This window comes from Danio rerio, chromosome 4, assembly GCF_049306965.1.
Source record: "Danio rerio strain Tuebingen ecotype United States chromosome 4, GRCz12tu, whole genome shotgun sequence".
Taxonomy (NCBI): Eukaryota; Metazoa; Chordata; class Actinopteri; order Cypriniformes; family Danionidae; genus Danio; species Danio rerio.
The window spans coordinates 49,111,449-49,130,253 of NC_133179.1; the positions used below are offsets into that span (position 1 = coordinate 49,111,449).

General features: G+C 55.2%; 14 non-coding genes across 14 annotated transcripts; all 14 read right to left on the reverse strand.

The window, feature by feature from the left end:
* Nucleotides 1-598: 598 nt before the first annotated feature.
* LOC137494251 (U1 spliceosomal RNA) lies at nt 599-762 on the reverse strand. Its single transcript, XR_011014211.1, has one exon. It is a non-coding gene; the product is annotated as a U1 spliceosomal RNA (small nuclear RNA).
* A 1,141-nt stretch (nt 763-1,903) lies between these two features.
* LOC137494250 (U1 spliceosomal RNA) lies at nt 1,904-2,067 on the reverse strand. The gene has a single exon (XR_011014210.1). It is a non-coding gene; the product is annotated as a U1 spliceosomal RNA (small nuclear RNA).
* Nucleotides 2,068-3,208: 1,141 nt separating this feature from the next.
* Nucleotides 3,209-3,372, reverse strand: LOC137489432 (U1 spliceosomal RNA). Its single transcript, XR_011008856.2, has one exon. It is a non-coding gene; the product is annotated as a U1 spliceosomal RNA (small nuclear RNA).
* A 1,141-nt stretch (nt 3,373-4,513) lies between these two features.
* Nucleotides 4,514-4,677, reverse strand: LOC137489431 (U1 spliceosomal RNA). The gene has a single exon (XR_011008855.2). It is a non-coding gene; the product is annotated as a U1 spliceosomal RNA (small nuclear RNA).
* A 1,141-nt stretch (nt 4,678-5,818) lies between these two features.
* LOC137489430 (U1 spliceosomal RNA) lies at nt 5,819-5,982 on the reverse strand. Its single transcript, XR_011008854.2, has one exon. It is a non-coding gene; the product is annotated as a U1 spliceosomal RNA (small nuclear RNA).
* A 1,141-nt stretch (nt 5,983-7,123) lies between these two features.
* Nucleotides 7,124-7,287, reverse strand: LOC137489429 (U1 spliceosomal RNA). The gene has a single exon (XR_011008853.2). It is a non-coding gene; the product is annotated as a U1 spliceosomal RNA (small nuclear RNA).
* A 1,141-nt stretch (nt 7,288-8,428) lies between these two features.
* On the reverse strand, nt 8,429-8,592 carry LOC137489428 (U1 spliceosomal RNA). The gene has a single exon (XR_011008852.2). It is a non-coding gene; the product is annotated as a U1 spliceosomal RNA (small nuclear RNA).
* Nucleotides 8,593-9,733: 1,141 nt separating this feature from the next.
* LOC137489427 (U1 spliceosomal RNA) lies at nt 9,734-9,897 on the reverse strand. The gene has a single exon (XR_011008851.2). It is a non-coding gene; the product is annotated as a U1 spliceosomal RNA (small nuclear RNA).
* A 1,141-nt stretch (nt 9,898-11,038) lies between these two features.
* On the reverse strand, nt 11,039-11,202 carry LOC137489426 (U1 spliceosomal RNA). The gene has a single exon (XR_011008850.2). It is a non-coding gene; the product is annotated as a U1 spliceosomal RNA (small nuclear RNA).
* A 1,141-nt stretch (nt 11,203-12,343) lies between these two features.
* Nucleotides 12,344-12,507, reverse strand: LOC137489425 (U1 spliceosomal RNA). The gene has a single exon (XR_011008849.2). It is a non-coding gene; the product is annotated as a U1 spliceosomal RNA (small nuclear RNA).
* A 1,141-nt stretch (nt 12,508-13,648) lies between these two features.
* On the reverse strand, nt 13,649-13,812 carry LOC137489423 (U1 spliceosomal RNA). Its single transcript, XR_011008847.2, has one exon. It is a non-coding gene; the product is annotated as a U1 spliceosomal RNA (small nuclear RNA).
* A 1,141-nt stretch (nt 13,813-14,953) lies between these two features.
* On the reverse strand, nt 14,954-15,117 carry LOC137489422 (U1 spliceosomal RNA). The gene has a single exon (XR_011008846.2). It is a non-coding gene; the product is annotated as a U1 spliceosomal RNA (small nuclear RNA).
* A 1,141-nt stretch (nt 15,118-16,258) lies between these two features.
* Nucleotides 16,259-16,422, reverse strand: LOC137494262 (U1 spliceosomal RNA). The gene has a single exon (XR_011014222.1). It is a non-coding gene; the product is annotated as a U1 spliceosomal RNA (small nuclear RNA).
* A 1,141-nt stretch (nt 16,423-17,563) lies between these two features.
* Nucleotides 17,564-17,727, reverse strand: LOC137494261 (U1 spliceosomal RNA). Its single transcript, XR_011014221.1, has one exon. It is a non-coding gene; the product is annotated as a U1 spliceosomal RNA (small nuclear RNA).
* Between the last annotated feature and the right edge of the window lie 1,078 nt (nt 17,728-18,805).

An 18,805-nucleotide genomic window follows, 5' to 3' on the forward strand; every position in this document is an offset into this window, starting at 1 on the left:
ATCTACAAACGTTCCGCAAAAGAACTTCACTGACGAAAGCGGAAGCGCTAACGGAACAACCTCCCGCTGCAGGCACCTTACATTCCTGAGACGGGAAACCACCGACGGCTGGCTGCGAAATTGCCTCTGGTTCAGATTGGTTTAGAACCGTCCCTCTGCCCAAAACGCCACAGACGTCTGCAAAAGATTGCAGTTCTTGAAACAAAGTTACCTCTGATCCGAGCAGAAGCGTTCGCTTACTTAACGGCTGATAAAATGATGACCTTTCACACGGTCTGCATTCGTTCCGTCAGTAACAGCGGCAGGCCGGCAAATAAAATCCTGACGTTCCACAGGGCACACTCGCTTGGCGGACAAAAGCCACCGGGGGCTCCCTTTGCGTGTTCCTTCACCTGGTCAAACCGCTTTGAGGGGGGACCTTTCGAGTAGTTTTCGGCGTCTGAACAGACTCTTCTAGCGACGGGTGGGCAGGCCTTCCACAGGCGCGCGCAGCTCTACTGGAGCGAAAGAGGCTTGGCAAAGGGCGAGGAAGAGAGGGAAGCGACGCTCCAGCCGGGTCCGACGCTACCGCCGGCACTCTGTCTTGAACCACTGTGCTCAGGGGAGAGCGCGAACGCAGTCCCCCACTACCAGAAATTATGCAGTCGAGATTCCCACATTTGGGGAATTCGCAGGGGTCAGCGTGGCCGGAGTGCAATGGCCAAGCCTCGCCCTGGGTGAACCACCTTCTTGATCATGGTATCTCCCCTGCCAGGTAAGTATGAGTTGCCGGGCGGCGCAAATGGCAGCTGCCGTTTTCTATCGGCCGTACTCCAGGGCGGTGATGCCCAGCCACCGAGCGTGGGGAATGGGCCAGCAACCCCTGTCTCCTGACGGCGCTGTACTTGCAGCAGACGTGCCTGTGCTTGCAAACCACTCGCTAGTAACTGTGGCAACGCATGAAGGGTTTGAGCTTCCTCCAGATGCTTGCTTCGTGTTTTGTCATCAGTTGGGGCTGCCAACACATGGATTCCACTGGACGCACTCGATCTGGGGATAACAGACCCTCTATGGGGGGAGGGGATCCTCCTGTTCTTTCTTGCTTTTCCTCCATCTGTTTTCTTTCGCTACAGATGCCGTTTTTCTCTGCTTAGTTTCTGATTTGGTCTATTTGGACATGTCGACCTCCGGCTTTGCTGCGGTTCGGACCGCCTTTGCCTAGAGCTCCGTGCTTTGCACTCTCGCCTTGTATATTTCGTGTCCTGTTTTCTTACGTCAGCCTATCAGCACAGTGCTCAAACGACATAGCTTGAAGAACACGACGGGATCTACAAACGTTCCGCAAAAGAACTTCACTGACGAAAGCGGAAGCGCTAACGGAACAACCTCCCGCTGCAGGCACCTTACATTCCTGAGACGGGAAACCACCGACGGCTGGCTGCGAAATTGCCTCTGGTTCAGATTGGTTTAGAACCGTCCCTCTGCCCAAAACGCCACAGACGTCTGCAAAAGATTGCAGTTCTTGAAACAAAGTTACCTCTGATCCGAGCAGAAGCGTTCGCTTACTTAACGGCTGATAAAATGATGACCTTTCACACGGTCTGCATTCGTTCCGTCAGTAACAGCGGCAGGCCGGCAAATAAAATCCTGACGTTCCACAGGGCACACTCGCTTGGCGGACAAAAGCCACCGGGGGCTCCCTTTGCGTGTTCCTTCACCTGGTCAAACCGCTTTGAGGGGGGACCTTTCGAGTAGTTTTCGGCGTCTGAACAGACTCTTCTAGCGACGGGTGGGCAGGCCTTCCACAGGCGCGCGCAGCTCTACTGGAGCGAAAGAGGCTTGGCAAAGGGCGAGGAAGAGAGGGAAGCGACGCTCCAGCCGGGTCCGACGCTACCGCCGGCACTCTGTCTTGAACCACTGTGCTCAGGGGAGAGCGCGAACGCAGTCCCCCACTACCAGAAATTATGCAGTCGAGATTCCCACATTTGGGGAATTCGCAGGGGTCAGCGTGGCCGGAGTGCAATGGCCAAGCCTCGCCCTGGGTGAACCACCTTCTTGATCATGGTATCTCCCCTGCCAGGTAAGTATGAGTTGCCGGGCGGCGCAAATGGCAGCTGCCGTTTTCTATCGGCCGTACTCCAGGGCGGTGATGCCCAGCCACCGAGCGTGGGGAATGGGCCAGCAACCCCTGTCTCCTGACGGCGCTGTACTTGCAGCAGACGTGCCTGTGCTTGCAAACCACTCGCTAGTAACTGTGGCAACGCATGAAGGGTTTGAGCTTCCTCCAGATGCTTGCTTCGTGTTTTGTCATCAGTTGGGGCTGCCAACACATGGATTCCACTGGACGCACTCGATCTGGGGATAACAGACCCTCTATGGGGGGAGGGGATCCTCCTGTTCTTTCTTGCTTTTCCTCCATCTGTTTTCTTTCGCTACAGATGCCGTTTTTCTCTGCTTAGTTTCTGATTTGGTCTATTTGGACATGTCGACCTCCGGCTTTGCTGCGGTTCGGACCGCCTTTGCCTAGAGCTCCGTGCTTTGCACTCTCGCCTTGTATATTTCGTGTCCTGTTTTCTTACGTCAGCCTATCAGCACAGTGCTCAAACGACATAGCTTGAAGAACACGACGGGATCTACAAACGTTCCGCAAAAGAACTTCACTGACGAAAGCGGAAGCGCTAACGGAACAACCTCCCGCTGCAGGCACCTTACATTCCTGAGACGGGAAACCACCGACGGCTGGCTGCGAAATTGCCTCTGGTTCAGATTGGTTTAGAACCGTCCCTCTGCCCAAAACGCCACAGACGTCTGCAAAAGATTGCAGTTCTTGAAACAAAGTTACCTCTGATCCGAGCAGAAGCGTTCGCTTACTTAACGGCTGATAAAATGATGACCTTTCACACGGTCTGCATTCGTTCCGTCAGTAACAGCGGCAGGCCGGCAAATAAAATCCTGACGTTCCACAGGGCACACTCGCTTGGCGGACAAAAGCCACCGGGGGCTCCCTTTGCGTGTTCCTTCACCTGGTCAAACCGCTTTGAGGGGGGACCTTTCGAGTAGTTTTCGGCGTCTGAACAGACTCTTCTAGCGACGGGTGGGCAGGCCTTCCACAGGCGCGCGCAGCTCTACTGGAGCGAAAGAGGCTTGGCAAAGGGCGAGGAAGAGAGGGAAGCGACGCTCCAGCCGGGTCCGACGCTACCGCCGGCACTCTGTCTTGAACCACTGTGCTCAGGGGAGAGCGCGAACGCAGTCCCCCACTACCAGAAATTATGCAGTCGAGATTCCCACATTTGGGGAATTCGCAGGGGTCAGCGTGGCCGGAGTGCAATGGCCAAGCCTCGCCCTGGGTGAACCACCTTCTTGATCATGGTATCTCCCCTGCCAGGTAAGTATGAGTTGCCGGGCGGCGCAAATGGCAGCTGCCGTTTTCTATCGGCCGTACTCCAGGGCGGTGATGCCCAGCCACCGAGCGTGGGGAATGGGCCAGCAACCCCTGTCTCCTGACGGCGCTGTACTTGCAGCAGACGTGCCTGTGCTTGCAAACCACTCGCTAGTAACTGTGGCAACGCATGAAGGGTTTGAGCTTCCTCCAGATGCTTGCTTCGTGTTTTGTCATCAGTTGGGGCTGCCAACACATGGATTCCACTGGACGCACTCGATCTGGGGATAACAGACCCTCTATGGGGGGAGGGGATCCTCCTGTTCTTTCTTGCTTTTCCTCCATCTGTTTTCTTTCGCTACAGATGCCGTTTTTCTCTGCTTAGTTTCTGATTTGGTCTATTTGGACATGTCGACCTCCGGCTTTGCTGCGGTTCGGACCGCCTTTGCCTAGAGCTCCGTGCTTTGCACTCTCGCCTTGTATATTTCGTGTCCTGTTTTCTTACGTCAGCCTATCAGCACAGTGCTCAAACGACATAGCTTGAAGAACACGACGGGATCTACAAACGTTCCGCAAAAGAACTTCACTGACGAAAGCGGAAGCGCTAACGGAACAACCTCCCGCTGCAGGCACCTTACATTCCTGAGACGGGAAACCACCGACGGCTGGCTGCGAAATTGCCTCTGGTTCAGATTGGTTTAGAACCGTCCCTCTGCCCAAAACGCCACAGACGTCTGCAAAAGATTGCAGTTCTTGAAACAAAGTTACCTCTGATCCGAGCAGAAGCGTTCGCTTACTTAACGGCTGATAAAATGATGACCTTTCACACGGTCTGCATTCGTTCCGTCAGTAACAGCGGCAGGCCGGCAAATAAAATCCTGACGTTCCACAGGGCACACTCGCTTGGCGGACAAAAGCCACCGGGGGCTCCCTTTGCGTGTTCCTTCACCTGGTCAAACCGCTTTGAGGGGGGACCTTTCGAGTAGTTTTCGGCGTCTGAACAGACTCTTCTAGCGACGGGTGGGCAGGCCTTCCACAGGCGCGCGCAGCTCTACTGGAGCGAAAGAGGCTTGGCAAAGGGCGAGGAAGAGAGGGAAGCGACGCTCCAGCCGGGTCCAACGCTACCGCCGGCACTCTGTCTTGAACCACTGTGCTCAGGGGAGAGCGCGAACGCAGTCCCCCACTACCAGAAATTATGCAGTCGAGATTCCCACATTTGGGGAATTCGCAGGGGTCAGCGTGGCCGGAGTGCAATGGCCAAGCCTCGCCCTGGGTGAACCACCTTCTTGATCATGGTATCTCCCCTGCCAGGTAAGTATGAGTTGCCGGGCGGCGCAAATGGCAGCTGCCGTTTTCTATCGGCCGTACTCCAGGGCGGTGATGCCCAGCCACCGAGCGTGGGGAATGGGCCAGCAACCCCTGTCTCCTGACGGCGCTGTACTTGCAGCAGACGTGCCTGTGCTTGCAAACCACTCGCTAGTAACTGTGGCAACGCATGAAGGGTTTGAGCTTCCTCCAGATGCTTGCTTCGTGTTTTGTCATCAGTTGGGGCTGCCAACACATGGATTCCACTGGACGCACTCGATCTGGGGATAACAGACCCTCTATGGGGGGAGGGGATCCTCCTGTTCTTTCTTGCTTTTCCTCCATCTGTTTTCTTTCGCTACAGATGCCGTTTTTCTCTGCTTAGTTTCTGATTTGGTCTATTTGGACATGTCGACCTCCGGCTTTGCTGCGGTTCGGACCGCCTTTGCCTAGAGCTCCGTGCTTTGCACTCTCGCCTTGTATATTTCGTGTCCTGTTTTCTTACGTCAGCCTATCAGCACAGTGCTCAAACGACATAGCTTGAAGAACACGACGGGATCTACAAACGTTCCGCAAAAGAACTTCACTGACGAAAGCGGAAGCGCTAACGGAACAACCTCCCGCTGCAGGCACCTTACATTCCTGAGACGGGAAACCACCGACGGCTGGCTGCGAAATTGCCTCTGGTTCAGATTGGTTTAGAACCGTCCCTCTGCCCAAAACGCCACAGACGTCTGCAAAAGATTGCAGTTCTTGAAACAAAGTTACCTCTGATCCGAGCAGAAGCGTTCGCTTACTTAACGGCTGATAAAATGATGACCTTTCACACGGTCTGCATTCGTTCCGTCAGTAACAGCGGCAGGCCGGCAAATAAAATCCTGACGTTCCACAGGGCACACTCGCTTGGCGGACAAAAGCCACCGGGGGCTCCCTTTGCGTGTTCCTTCACCTGGTCAAACCGCTTTGAGGGGGGACCTTTCGAGTAGTTTTCGGCGTCTGAACAGACTCTTCTAGCGACGGGTGGGCAGGCCTTCCACAGGCGCGCGCAGCTCTACTGGAGCGAAAGAGGCTTGGCAAAGGGCGAGGAATAGAGGGAAGCGACGCTCCAGCCGGGTCCGACGCTACCGCCGGCACTCTGTCTTGAACCACTGTGCTCAGGGGAGAGCGCGAACGCAGTCCCCCACTACCAGAAATTATGCAGTCGAGATTCCCACATTTGGGGAATTCGCAGGGGTCAGCGTGGCCGGAGTGCAATGGCCAAGCCTCGCCCTGGGTGAACCACCTTCTTGATCATGGTATCTCCCCTGCCAGGTAAGTATGAGTTGCCGGGCGGCGCAAATGGCAGCTGCCGTTTTCTATCGGCCGTACTCCAGGGCGGTGATGCCCAGCCACCGAGCGTGGGGAATGGGCCAGCAACCCCTGTCTCCTGACGGCGCTGTACTTGCAGCAGACGTGCCTGTGCTTGCAAACCACTCGCTAGTAACTGTGGCAACGCATGAAGGGTTTGAGCTTCCTCCAGATGCTTGCTTCGTGTTTTGTCATCAGTTGGGGCTGCCAACACATGGATTCCACTGGACGCACTCGATCTGGGGATAACAGACCCTCTATGGGGGGAGGGGATCCTCCTGTTCTTTCTTGCTTTTCCTCCATCTGTTTTCTTTCGCTACAGATGCCGTTTTTCTCTGCTTAGTTTCTGATTTGGTCTATTTGGACATGTCGACCTCCGGCTTTGCTGCGGTTCGGACCGCCTTTGCCTAGAGCTCCGTGCTTTGCACTCTCGCCTTGTATATTTCGTGTCCTGTTTTCTTACGTCAGCCTATCAGCACAGTGCTCAAACGACATAGCTTGAAGAACACGACGGGATCTACAAACGTTCCGCAAAAGAACTTCACTGACGAAAGCGGAAGCGCTAACGGAACAACCTCCCGCTGCAGGCACCTTACATTCCTGAGACGGGAAACCACCGACGGCTGGCTGCGAAATTGCCTCTGGTTCAGATTGGTTTAGAACCGTCCCTCTGCCCAAAACGCCACAGACGTCTGCAAAAGATTGCAGTTCTTGAAACAAAGTTACCTCTGATCCGAGCAGAAGCGTTCGCTTACTTAACGGCTGATAAAATGATGACCTTTCACACGGTCTGCATTCGTTCCGTCAGTAACAGCGGCAGGCCGGCAAATAAAATCCTGACGTTCCACAGGGCACACTCGCTTGGCGGACAAAAGCCACCGGGGGCTCCCTTTGCGTGTTCCTTCACCTGGTCAAACCGCTTTGAGGGGGGACCTTTCGAGTAGTTTTCGGCGTCTGAACAGACTCTTCTAGCGACGGGTGGGCAGGCCTTCCACAGGCGCGCGCAGCTCTACTGGAGCGAAAGAGGCTTGGCAAAGGGCGAGGAAGAGAGGGAAGCGACGCTCCAGCCGGGTCCGACGCTACCGCCGGCACTCTGTCTTGAACCACTGTGCTCAGGGGAGAGCGCGAACGCAGTCCCCCACTACCAGAAATTATGCAGTCGAGATTCCCACATTTGGGGAATTCGCAGGGGTCAGCGTGGCCGGAGTGCAATGGCCAAGCCTCGCCCTGGGTGAACCACCTTCTTGATCATGGTATCTCCCCTGCCAGGTAAGTATGAGTTGCCGGGCGGCGCAAATGGCAGCTGCCGTTTTCTATCGGCCGTACTCCAGGGCGGTGATGCCCAGCCACCGAGCGTGGGGAATGGGCCAGCAACCCCTGTCTCCTGACGGCGCTGTACTTGCAGCAGACGTGCCTGTGCTTGCAAACCACTCGCTAGTAACTGTGGCAACGCATGAAGGGTTTGAGCTTCCTCCAGATGCTTGCTTCGTGTTTTGTCATCAGTTGGGGCTGCCAACACATGGATTCCACTGGACGCACTCGATCTGGGGATAACAGACCCTCTATGGGGGGAGGGGATCCTCCTGTTCTTTCTTGCTTTTCCTCCATCTGTTTTCTTTCGCTACAGATGCCGTTTTTCTCTGCTTAGTTTCTGATTTGGTCTATTTGGACATGTCGACCTCCGGCTTTGCTGCGGTTCGGACCGCCTTTGCCTAGAGCTCCGTGCTTTGCACTCTCGCCTTGTATATTTCGTGTCCTGTTTTCTTACGTCAGCCTATCAGCACAGTGCTCAAACGACATAGCTTGAAGAACACGACGGGATCTACAAACGTTCCGCAAAAGAACTTCACTGACGAAAGCGGAAGCGCTAACGGAACAACCTCCCGCTGCAGGCACCTTACATTCCTGAGACGGGAAACCACCGACGGCTGGCTGCGAAATTGCCTCTGGTTCAGATTGGTTTAGAACCGTCCCTCTGCCCAAAACGCCACAGACGTCTGCAAAAGATTGCAGTTCTTGAAACAAAGTTACCTCTGATCCGAGCAGAAGCGTTCGCTTACTTAACGGCTGATAAAATGATGACCTTTCACACGGTCTGCATTCGTTCCGTCAGTAACAGCGGCAGGCCGGCAAATAAAATCCTGACGTTCCACAGGGCACACTCGCTTGGCGGACAAAAGCCACCGGGGGCTCCCTTTGCGTGTTCCTTCACCTGGTCAAACCGCTTTGAGGGGGGACCTTTCGAGTAGTTTTCGGCGTCTGAACAGACTCTTCTAGCGACGGGTGGGCAGGCCTTCCACAGGCGCGCGCAGCTCTACTGGAGCGAAAGAGGCTTGGCAAAGGGCGAGGAAGAGAGGGAAGCGACGCTCCAGCCGGGTCCGACGCTACCGCCGGCACTCTGTCTTGAACCACTGTGCTCAGGGGAGAGCGCGAACGCAGTCCCCCACTACCAGAAATTATGCAGTCGAGATTCCCACATTTGGGGAATTCGCAGGGGTCAGCGTGGCCGGAGTGCAATGGCCAAGCCTCGCCCTGGGTGAACCACCTTCTTGATCATGGTATCTCCCCTGCCAGGTAAGTATGAGTTGCCGGGCGGCGCAAATGGCAGCTGCCGTTTTCTATCGGCCGTACTCCAGGGCGGTGATGCCCAGCCACCGAGCGTGGGGAATGGGCCAGCAACCCCTGTCTCCTGACGGCGCTGTACTTGCAGCAGACGTGCCTGTGCTTGCAAACCACTCGCTAGTAACTGTGGCAACGCATGAAGGGTTTGAGCTTCCTCCAGATGCTTGCTTCGTGTTTTGTCATCAGTTGGGGCTGCCAACACATGGATTCCACTGGACGCACTCGATCTGGGGATAACAGACCCTCTATGGGGGGAGGGGATCCTCCTGTTCTTTCTTGCTTTTCCTCCATCTGTTTTCTTTCGCTACAGATGCCGTTTTTCTCTGCTTAGTTTCTGATTTGGTCTATTTGGACATGTCGACCTCCGGCTTTGCTGCGGTTCGGACCGCCTTTGCCTAGAGCTCCGTGCTTTGCACTCTCGCCTTGTATATTTCGTGTCCTGTTTTCTTACGTCAGCCTATCAGCACAGTGCTCAAACGACATAGCTTGAAGAACACGACGGGATCTACAAACGTTCCGCAAAAGAACTTCACTGACGAAAGCGGAAGCGCTAACGGAACAACCTCCCGCTGCAGGCACCTTACATTCCTGAGACGGGAAACCACCGACGGCTGGCTGCGAAATTGCCTCTGGTTCAGATTGGTTTAGAACCGTCCCTCTGCCCAAAACGCCACAGACGTCTGCAAAAGATTGCAGTTCTTGAAACAAAGTTACCTCTGATCCGAGCAGAAGCGTTCGCTTACTTAACGGCTGATAAAATGATGACCTTTCACACGGTCTGCATTCGTTCCGTCAGTAACAGCGGCAGGCCGGCAAATAAAATCCTGACGTTCCACAGGGCACACTCGCTTGGCGGACAAAAGCCACCTGGGGCTCCCTTTGCGTGTTCCTTCACCTGGTCAAACCGCTTTGAGGGGGGACCTTTCGAGTAGTTTTCGGCGTCTGAACAGACTCTTCTAGCGACGGGTGGGCAGGCCTTCCACAGGCGCGCGCAGCTCTACTGGAGCGAAAGAGGCTTGGCAAAGGGCGAGGAAGAGAGGGAAGCGACGCTCCAGCCGGGTCCGACGCTACCGCCGGCACTCTGTCTTGAACCACTGTGCTCAGGGGAGAGCGCGAACGCAGTCCCCCACTACCAGAAATTATGCAGTCGAGATTCCCACATTTGGGGAATTCGCAGGGGTCAGCGTGGCCGGAGTGCAATGGCCAAGCCTCGCCCTGGGTGAACCACCTTCTTGATCATGGTATCTCCCCTGCCAGGTAAGTATGAGTTGCCGGGCGGCGCAAATGGCAGCTGCCGTTTTCTATCGGCCGTACTCCAGGGCGGTGATGCCCAGCCACCGAGCGTGGGGAATGGGCCAGCAACCCCTGTCTCCTGACGGCGCTGTACTTGCAGCAGACGTGCCTGTGCTTGCAAACCACTCGCTAGTAACTGTGGCAACGCATGAAGGGTTTGAGCTTCCTCCAGATGCTTGCTTCGTGTTTTGTCATCAGTTGGGGCTGCCAACACATGGATTCCACTGGACGCACTCGATCTGGGGATAACAGACCCTCTATGGGGGGAGGGGATCCTCCTGTTCTTTCTTGCTTTTCCTCCATCTGTTTTCTTTCGCTACAGATGCCGTTTTTCTCTGCTTAGTTTCTGATTTGGTCTATTTGGACATGTCGACCTCCGGCTTTGCTGCGGTTCGGACCGCCTTTGCCTAGAGCTCCGTGCTTTGCACTCTCGCCTTGTATATTTCGTGTCCTGTTTTCTTACGTCAGCCTATCAGCACAGTGCTCAAACGACATAGCTTGAAGAACACGACGGGATCTACAAACGTTCCGCAAAAGAACTTCACTGACGAAAGCGGAAGCGCTAACGGAACAACCTCCCGCTGCAGGCACCTTACATTCCTGAGACGGGAAACCACCGACGGCTGGCTGCGAAATTGCCTCTGGTTCAGATTGGTTTAGAACCGTCCCTCTGCCCAAAACGCCACAGACGTCTGCAAAAGATTGCAGTTCTTGAAACAAAGTTACCTCTGATCCGAGCAGAAGCGTTCGCTTACTTAACGGCTGATAAAATGATGACCTTTCACACGGTCTGCATTCGTTCCGTCAGTAACAGCGGCAGGCCGGCAAATAAAATCCTGACGTTCCACAGGGCACACTCGCTTGGCGGACAAAAGCCACCGGGGGCTCCCTTTGCGTGTTCCTTCACCTGGTCAAACCGCTTTGAGGGGGGACCTTTCGAGTAGTTTTCGGCGTCTGAACAGACTCTTCTAGCGACGGGTGGGCAGGCCTTCCACAGGCGCGCGCAGCTCTACTGGAGCGAAAGAGGCTTGGCAAAGGGCGAGGAAGAGAGGGAAGCGACGCTCCAGCCGGGTCCGACGCTACCGCCGGCACTCTGTCTTGAACCACTGTGCTCAGGGGAGAGCGCGAACGCAGTCCCCCACTACCAGAAATTATGCAGTCGAGATTCCCACATTTGGGGAATTCGCAGGGGTCAGCGTGGCCGGAGTGCAATGGCCAAGCCTCGCCCTGGGTGAACCACCTTCTTGATCATGGTATCTCCCCTGCCAGGTAAGTATGAGTTGCCGGGCGGCGCAAATGGCAGCTGCCGTTTTCTATCGGCCGTACTCCAGGGCGGTGATGCCCAGCCACCGAGCGTGGGGAATGGGCCAGCAACCCCTGTCTCCTGACGGCGCTGTACTTGCAGCAGACGTGCCTGTGCTTGCAAACCACTCGCTAGTAACTGTGGCAACGCATGAAGGGTTTGAGCTTCCTCCAGATGCTTGCTTCGTGTTTTGTCATCAGTTGGGGCTGCCAACACATGGATTCCACTGGACGCACTCGATCTGGGGATAACAGACCCTCTATGGGGGGAGGGGATCCTCCTGTTCTTTCTTGCTTTTCCTCCATCTGTTTTCTTTCGCTACAGATGCCGTTTTTCTCTGCTTAGTTTCTGATTTGGTCTATTTGGACATGTCGACCTCCGGCTTTGCTGCGGTTCGGACCGCCTTTGCCTAGAGCTCCGTGCTTTGCACTCTCGCCTTGTATATTTCGTGTCCTGTTTTCTTACGTCAGCCTATCAGCACAGTGCTCAAACGACATAGCTTGAAGAACACGACGGGATCTACAAACGTTCCGCAAAAGAACTTCACTGACGAAAGCGGAAGCGCTAACGGAACAACCTCCCGCTGCAGGCACCTTACATTCCTGAGACGGGAAACCACCGACGGCTGGCTGCGAAATTGCCTCTGGTTCAGATTGGTTTAGAACCGTCCCTCTGCCCAAAACGCCACAGACGTCTGCAAAAGATTGCAGTTCTTGAAACAAAGTTACCTCTGATCCGAGCAGAAGCGTTCGCTTACTTAACGGCTGATAAAATGATGACCTTTCACACGGTCTGCATTCGTTCCGTCAGTAACAGCGGCAGGCCGGCAAATAAAATCCTGACGTTCCACAGGGCACACTCGCTTGGCGGACAAAAGCCACCGGGGGCTCCCTTTGCGTGTTCCTTCACCTGGTCAAACCGCTTTGAGGGGGGACCTTTCGAGTAGTTTTCGGCGTCTGAACAGACTCTTCTAGCGACGGGTGGGCAGGCCTTCCACAGGCGCGCGCAGCTCTACTGGAGCGAAAGAGGCTTGGCAAAGGGCGAGGAAGAGAGGGAAGCGACGCTCCAGCCGGGTCCGACGCTACCGCCGGCACTCTGTCTTGAACCACTGTGCTCAGGGGAGAGCGCGAACGCAGTCCCCCACTACCAGAAATTATGCAGTCGAGATTCCCACATTTGGGGAATTCGCAGGGGTCAGCGTGGCCGGAGTGCAATGGCCAAGCCTCGCCCTGGGTGAACCACCTTCTTGATCATGGTATCTCCCCTGCCAGGTAAGTATGAGTTGCCGGGCGGCGCAAATGGCAGCTGCCGTTTTCTATCGGCCGTACTCCAGGGCGGTGATGCCCAGCCACCGAGCGTGGGGAATGGGCCAGCAACCCCTGTCTCCTGACGGCGCTGTACTTGCAGCAGACGTGCCTGTGCTTGCAAACCACTCGCTAGTAACTGTGGCAACGCATGAAGGGTTTGAGCTTCCTCCAGATGCTTGCTTCGTGTTTTGTCATCAGTTGGGGCTGCCAACACATGGATTCCACTGGACGCACTCGATCTGGGGATAACAGACCCTCTATGGGGGGAGGGGATCCTCCTGTTCTTTCTTGCTTTTCCTCCATCTGTTTTCTTTCGCTACAGATGCCGTTTTTCTCTGCTTAGTTTCTGATTTGGTCTATTTGGACATGTCGACCTCCGGCTTTGCTGCGGTTCGGACCGCCTTTGCCTAGAGCTCCGTGCTTTGCACTCTCGCCTTGTATATTTCGTGTCCTGTTTTCTTACGTCAGCCTATCAGCACAGTGCTCAAACGACATAGCTTGAAGAACACGACGGGATCTACAAACGTTCCGCAAAAGAACTTCACTGACGAAAGCGGAAGCGCTAACGGAACAACCTCCCGCTGCAGGCACCTTACATTCCTGAGACGGGAAACCACCGACGGCTGGCTGCGAAATTGCCTCTGGTTCAGATTGGTTTAGAACCGTCCCTCTGCCCAAAACGCCACAGACGTCTGCAAAAGATTGCAGTTCTTGAAACAAAGTTACCTCTGATCCGAGCAGAAGCGTTCGCTTACTTAACGGCTGATAAAATGATGACCTTTCACACGGTCTGCATTCGTTCCGTCAGTAACAGCGGCAGGCCGGCAAATAAAATCCTGACGTTCCACAGGGCACACTCGCTTGGCGGACAAAAGCCACCGGGGGCTCCCTTTGCGTGTTCCTTCACCTGGTCAAACCGCTTTGAGGGGGGACCTTTCGAGTAGTTTTCGGCGTCTGAACAGACTCTTCTAGCGACGGGTGGGCAGGCCTTCCACAGGCGCGCGCAGCTCTACTGGAGCGAAAGAGGCTTGGCAAAGGGCGAGGAAGAGAGGGAAGCGACGCTCCAGCCGGGTCCGACGCTACCGCCGGCACTCTGTCTTGAACCACTGTGCTCAGGGGAGAGCGCGAACGCAGTCCCCCACTACCAGAAATTATGCAGTCGAGATTCCCACATTTGGGGAATTCGCAGGGGTCAGCGTGGCCGGAGTGCAATGGCCAAGCCTCGCCCTGGGTGAACCACCTTCTTGATCATGGTATCTCCCCTGCCAGGTAAGTATGAGTTGCCGGGCGGCGCAAATGGCAGCTGCCGTTTTCTATCGGCCGTACTCCAGGGCGGTGATGCCCAGCCACCGAGCGTGGGGAATGGGCCAGCAACCCCTGTCTCCTGACGGCGCTGTACTTGCAGCAGACGTGCCTGTGCTTGCAAACCACTCGCTAGTAACTGTGGCAACGCATGAAGGGTTTGAGCTTCCTCCAGATGCTTGCTTCGTGTTTTGTCATCAGTTGGGGCTGCCAACACATGGATTCCACTGGACGCACTCGATCTGGGGATAACAGACCCTCTATGGGGGGAGGGGATCCTCCTGTTCTTTCTTGCTTTTCCTCCATCTGTTTTCTTTCGCTACAGATGCCGTTTTTCTCTGCTTAGTTTCTGATTTGGTCTATTTGGACATGTCGACCTCCGGCTTTGCTGCGGTTCGGACCGCCTTTGCCTAGAGCTCCGTGCTTTGCACTCTCGCCTTGTATATTTCGTGTCCTGTTTTCTTACGTCAGCCTATCAGCACAGTGCTCAAACGACATAGCTTGAAGAACACGACGGGATCTACAAACGTTCCGCAAAAGAACTTCACTGACGAAAGCGGAAGCGCTAACGGAACAACCTCCCGCTGCAGGCACCTTACATTCCTGAGACGGGAAACCACCGACGGCTGGCTGCGAAATTGCCTCTGGTTCAGATTGGTTTAGAACCGTCCCTCTGCCCAAAACGCCACAGACGTCTGCAAAAGATTGCAGTTCTTGAAACAAAGTTACCTCTGATCCGAGCAGAAGCGTTCGCTTACTTAACGGCTGATAAAATGATGACCTTTCACACGGTCTGCATTCGTTCCGTCAGTAACAGCGGCAGGCCGGCAAATAAAATCCTGACGTTCCACAGGGCACACTCGCTTGGCGGACAAAAGCCACCGGGGGCTCCCTTTGCGTGTTCCTTCACCTGGTCAAACCGCTTTGAGGGGGGACCTTTCGAGTAGTTTTCGGCGTCTGAACAGACTCTTCTAGCGACGGGTGGGCAGGCCTTCCACAGGCGCGCGCAGCTCTACTGGAGCGAAAGAGGCTTGGCAAAGGGCGAGGAAGAGAGGGAAGCGACGCTCCAGCCGGGTCCGACGCTACCGCCGGCACTCTGTCTTGAACCACTGTGCTCAGGGGAGAGCGCGAACGCAGTCCCCCACTACCAGAAATTATGCAGTCGAGATTCCCACATTTGGGGAATTCGCAGGGGTCAGCGTGGCCGGAGTGCAATGGCCAAGCCTCGCCCTGGGTGAACCACCTTCTTGATCATGGTATCTCCCCTGCCAGGTAAGTATGAGTTGCCGGGCGGCGCAAATGGCAGCTGCCGTTTTCTATCGGCCGTACTCCAGGGCGGTGATGCCCAGCCACCGAGCGTGGGGAATGGGCCAGCAACCCCTGTCTCCTGACGGCGCTGTACTTGCAGCAGACGTGCCTGTGCTTGCAAACCACTCGCTAGTAACTGTGGCAACGCATGAAGGGTTTGAGCTTCCTCCAGATGCTTGCTTCGTGTTTTGTCATCAGTTGGGGCTGCCAACACATGGATTCCACTGGACGCACTCGATCTGGGGATAACAGACCCTCTATGGGGGGAGGGGATCCTCCTGTTCTTTCTTGCTTTTCCTCCATCTGTTTTCTTTCGCTACAGATGCCGTTTTTCTCTGCTTAGTTTCTGATTTGGTCTATTTGGACATGTCGACCTCCGGCTTTGCTGCGGTTCGGACCGCCTTTGCCTAGAGCTCCGTGCTTTGCACTCTCGCCTTGTATATTTCGTGTCCTGTTTTCTTACGTCAGCCTATCAGCACAGTGCTCAAACGACATAGCTTGAAGAACACGACGGGATCTACAAACGTTCCGCAAAAGAACTTCACTGACGAAAGCGGAAGCGCTAACGGAACAACCTCCCGCTGCAGGCACCTTACATTCCTGAGACGGGAAACCACCGACGGCTGGCTGCGAAATTGCCTCTGGTTCAGATTGGTTTAGAACCGTCCCTCTGCCCAAAACGCCACAGACGTCTGCAAAAGATTGCAGTTCTTGAAACAAAGTTACCTCTGATCCGAGCAGAAGCGTTCGCTTACTTAACGGCTGATAAAATGATGACCTTTCACACGGTCTGCATTCGTTCCGTCAGTAACAGCGGCAGGCCGGCAAATAAAATCCTGACGTTCCACAGGGCACACTCGCTTGGCGGACAAAAGCCACCGGGGGCTCCCTTTGCGTGTTCCTTCACCTGGTCAAACCGCTTTGAGGGGGGACCTTTCGAGTAGTTTTCGGCGTCTGAACAGACTCTTCTAGCGACGGGTGGGCAGGCCTTCCACAGGCGCGCGCAGCTCTACTGGAGCGAAAGAGGCTTGGCAAAGGGCGAGGAAGAGAGGGAAGCGACGCTCCAGCCGGGTCCGACGCTACCGCCGGCACTCTGTCTTGAACCACTGTGCTCAGGGGAGAGCGCGAACGCAGTCCCCCACTACCAGAAATTATGCAGTCGAGATTCCCACATTTGGGGAATTCGCAGGGGTCAGCGTGGCCGGAGTGCAATGGCCAAGCCTCGCCCTGGGTGAACCACCTTCTTGATCATGGTATCTCCCCTGCCAGGTAAGTATGAGTTGCCGGGCGGCGCAAATGGCAGCTGCCGTTTTCTATCGGCCGTACTCCAGGGCGGTGATGCCCAGCCACCGAGCGTGGGGAATGGGCCAGCAACCCCTGTCTCCTGACGGCGCTGTACTTGCAGCAGACGTGCCTGTGCTTGCAAACCACTCGCTAGTAACTGTGGCAACGCATGAAGGGTTTGAGCTTCCTCCAGATGCTTGCTTCGTGTTTTGTCATCAGTTGGGGCTGCCAACACATGGATTCCACTGGACGCACTCGATCTGGGGATAACAGACCCTCTATGGGGGGAGGGGATCCTCCTGTTCTTTCTTGCTTTTCCTCCATCTGTTTTCTTTCGCTACAGATGCCGTTTTTCTCTGCTTAGTTTCTGATTTGGTCTATTTGGACATGTCGACCTCCGGCTTTGCTGCGGTTCGGACCGCCTTTGCCTAGAGCTCCGTGCTTTGCACTCTCGCCTTGTATATTTCGTGTCCTGTTTTCTTACGTCAGCCTATCAGCACAGTGCTCAAACGACATAGCTTGAAGAACACGACGGGATCTACAAACGTTCCGCAAAAGAACTTCACTGACGAAAGCGGAAGCGCTAACGGAACAACCTCCCGCTGCAGGCACCTTACATTCCTGAGACGGGAAACCACCGACGGCTGGCTGCGAAATTGCCTCTGGTTCAGATTGGTTTAGAACCGTCCCTCTGCCCAAAACGCCACAGACGTCTGCAAAAGATTGCAGTTCTTGAAACAAAGTTACCTCTGATCCGAGCAGAAGCGTTCGCTTACTTAACGGCTGATAAAATGATGACCTTTCACACGGTCTGCATTCGTTCCGTCAGTAACAGCGGCAGGCCGGCAAATAAAATCCTGACGTTCCACAGGGCACACTCGCTTGGCGGACAAAAGCCACCGGGGGCTCCCTTTGCGTGTTCCTTCACCTGGTCAAACCGCTTTGAGGGGGGACCTTTCGAGTAGTTTTCGGCGTCTGAACAGACTCTTCTAGCGACGGGTGGGCAGGCCTTCCACAGGCGCGCGCAGCTCTACTGGAGCGAAAGAGGCTTGGCAAAGGGCGAGGAAGAGAGGGAAGCGACGCTCCAGCCGGGTCCGACGCTACCGCCGGCACTCTGTCTTGAACCACTGTGCTCAGGGGAGAGCGCGAACGCAGTCCCCCACTACCAGAAATTATGCAGTCGAGATTCCCACATTTGGGGAATTCGCAGGGGTCAGCGTGGCCGGAGTGCAATGGCCAAGCCTCGCCCTGGGTGAACCACCTTCTTGATCATGGTATCTCCCCTGCCAGGTAAGTATGAGTTGCCGGGCGGCGCAAATGGCAGCTGCCGTTTTCTATCGGCCGTACTCCAGGGCGGTGATGCCCAGCCACCGAGCGTGGGGAATGGGCCAGCAACCCCTGTCTCCTGACGGCGCTGTACTTGCAGCAGACGTGCCTGTGCTTGCAAACCACTCGCTAGTAACTGTGGCAACGCATGAAGGGTTTGAGCTTCCTCCAGATGCTTGCTTCGTGTTTTGTCATCAGTTGGGGCTGCCAACACATGGATTCCACTGGACGCACTCGATCTGGGGATAACAGACCCTCTATGGGGGGAGGGGATCCTCCTGTTCTTTCTTGCTTTTCCTCCATCTGTTTTCTTTCGCTACAGATGCCGTTTTTCTCTGCTTAGTTTCTGATTTGGTCTATTTGGACATGTCGACCTCCGGCTTTGCTGCGGTTCGGACCGCCTTTGCCTAGAGCTCCGTGCTTTGCACTCTCGCCTTGTATATTTCGTGTCCTGTTTTCTTACGTCAGCCTATCAGCACAGTGCTCAAACGACATAGCTTGAAGAACACGACGGGATCTACAAACGTTCCGCAAAAGAACTTCACTGACGAAAGCGGAAGCGCTAACGGAACAACCTCCCGCTGCAGGCACCTTACATTCCTGAGACGGGAAACCACCGACGGCTGGCTGCGAAATTGCCTCTGGTTCAGATTGGTTTAGAACCGTCCCTCTGCCCAAAACGCCACAGACGTCTGCAAAAGATTGCAGTTCTTGAAACAAAGTTACCTCTGATCCGAGCAGAAGCGTTCGCTTACTTAACGGCTGATAAAATGATGACCTTTCACACGGTCTGCATTCGTTCCGTCAGTAACAGCGGCAGGCCGGCAAATAAAATCCTGACGTTCCACAGGGCACACTCGCTTGGCGGACAAAAGCCACCGGGGGCTCCCTTTGCGTGTTCCTTCACCTGGTCAAACCGCTTTGAGGGGGGACCTTTCGAGTAGTTTTCGGCGTCTGAACAGACTCTTCTAGCGACGGGTGGGCAGGCCTTCCACAGGCGCGCGCAGCTCTACTGGAGCGAAAGAGGCTTGGCAAAGGGCGAGGAAGAGA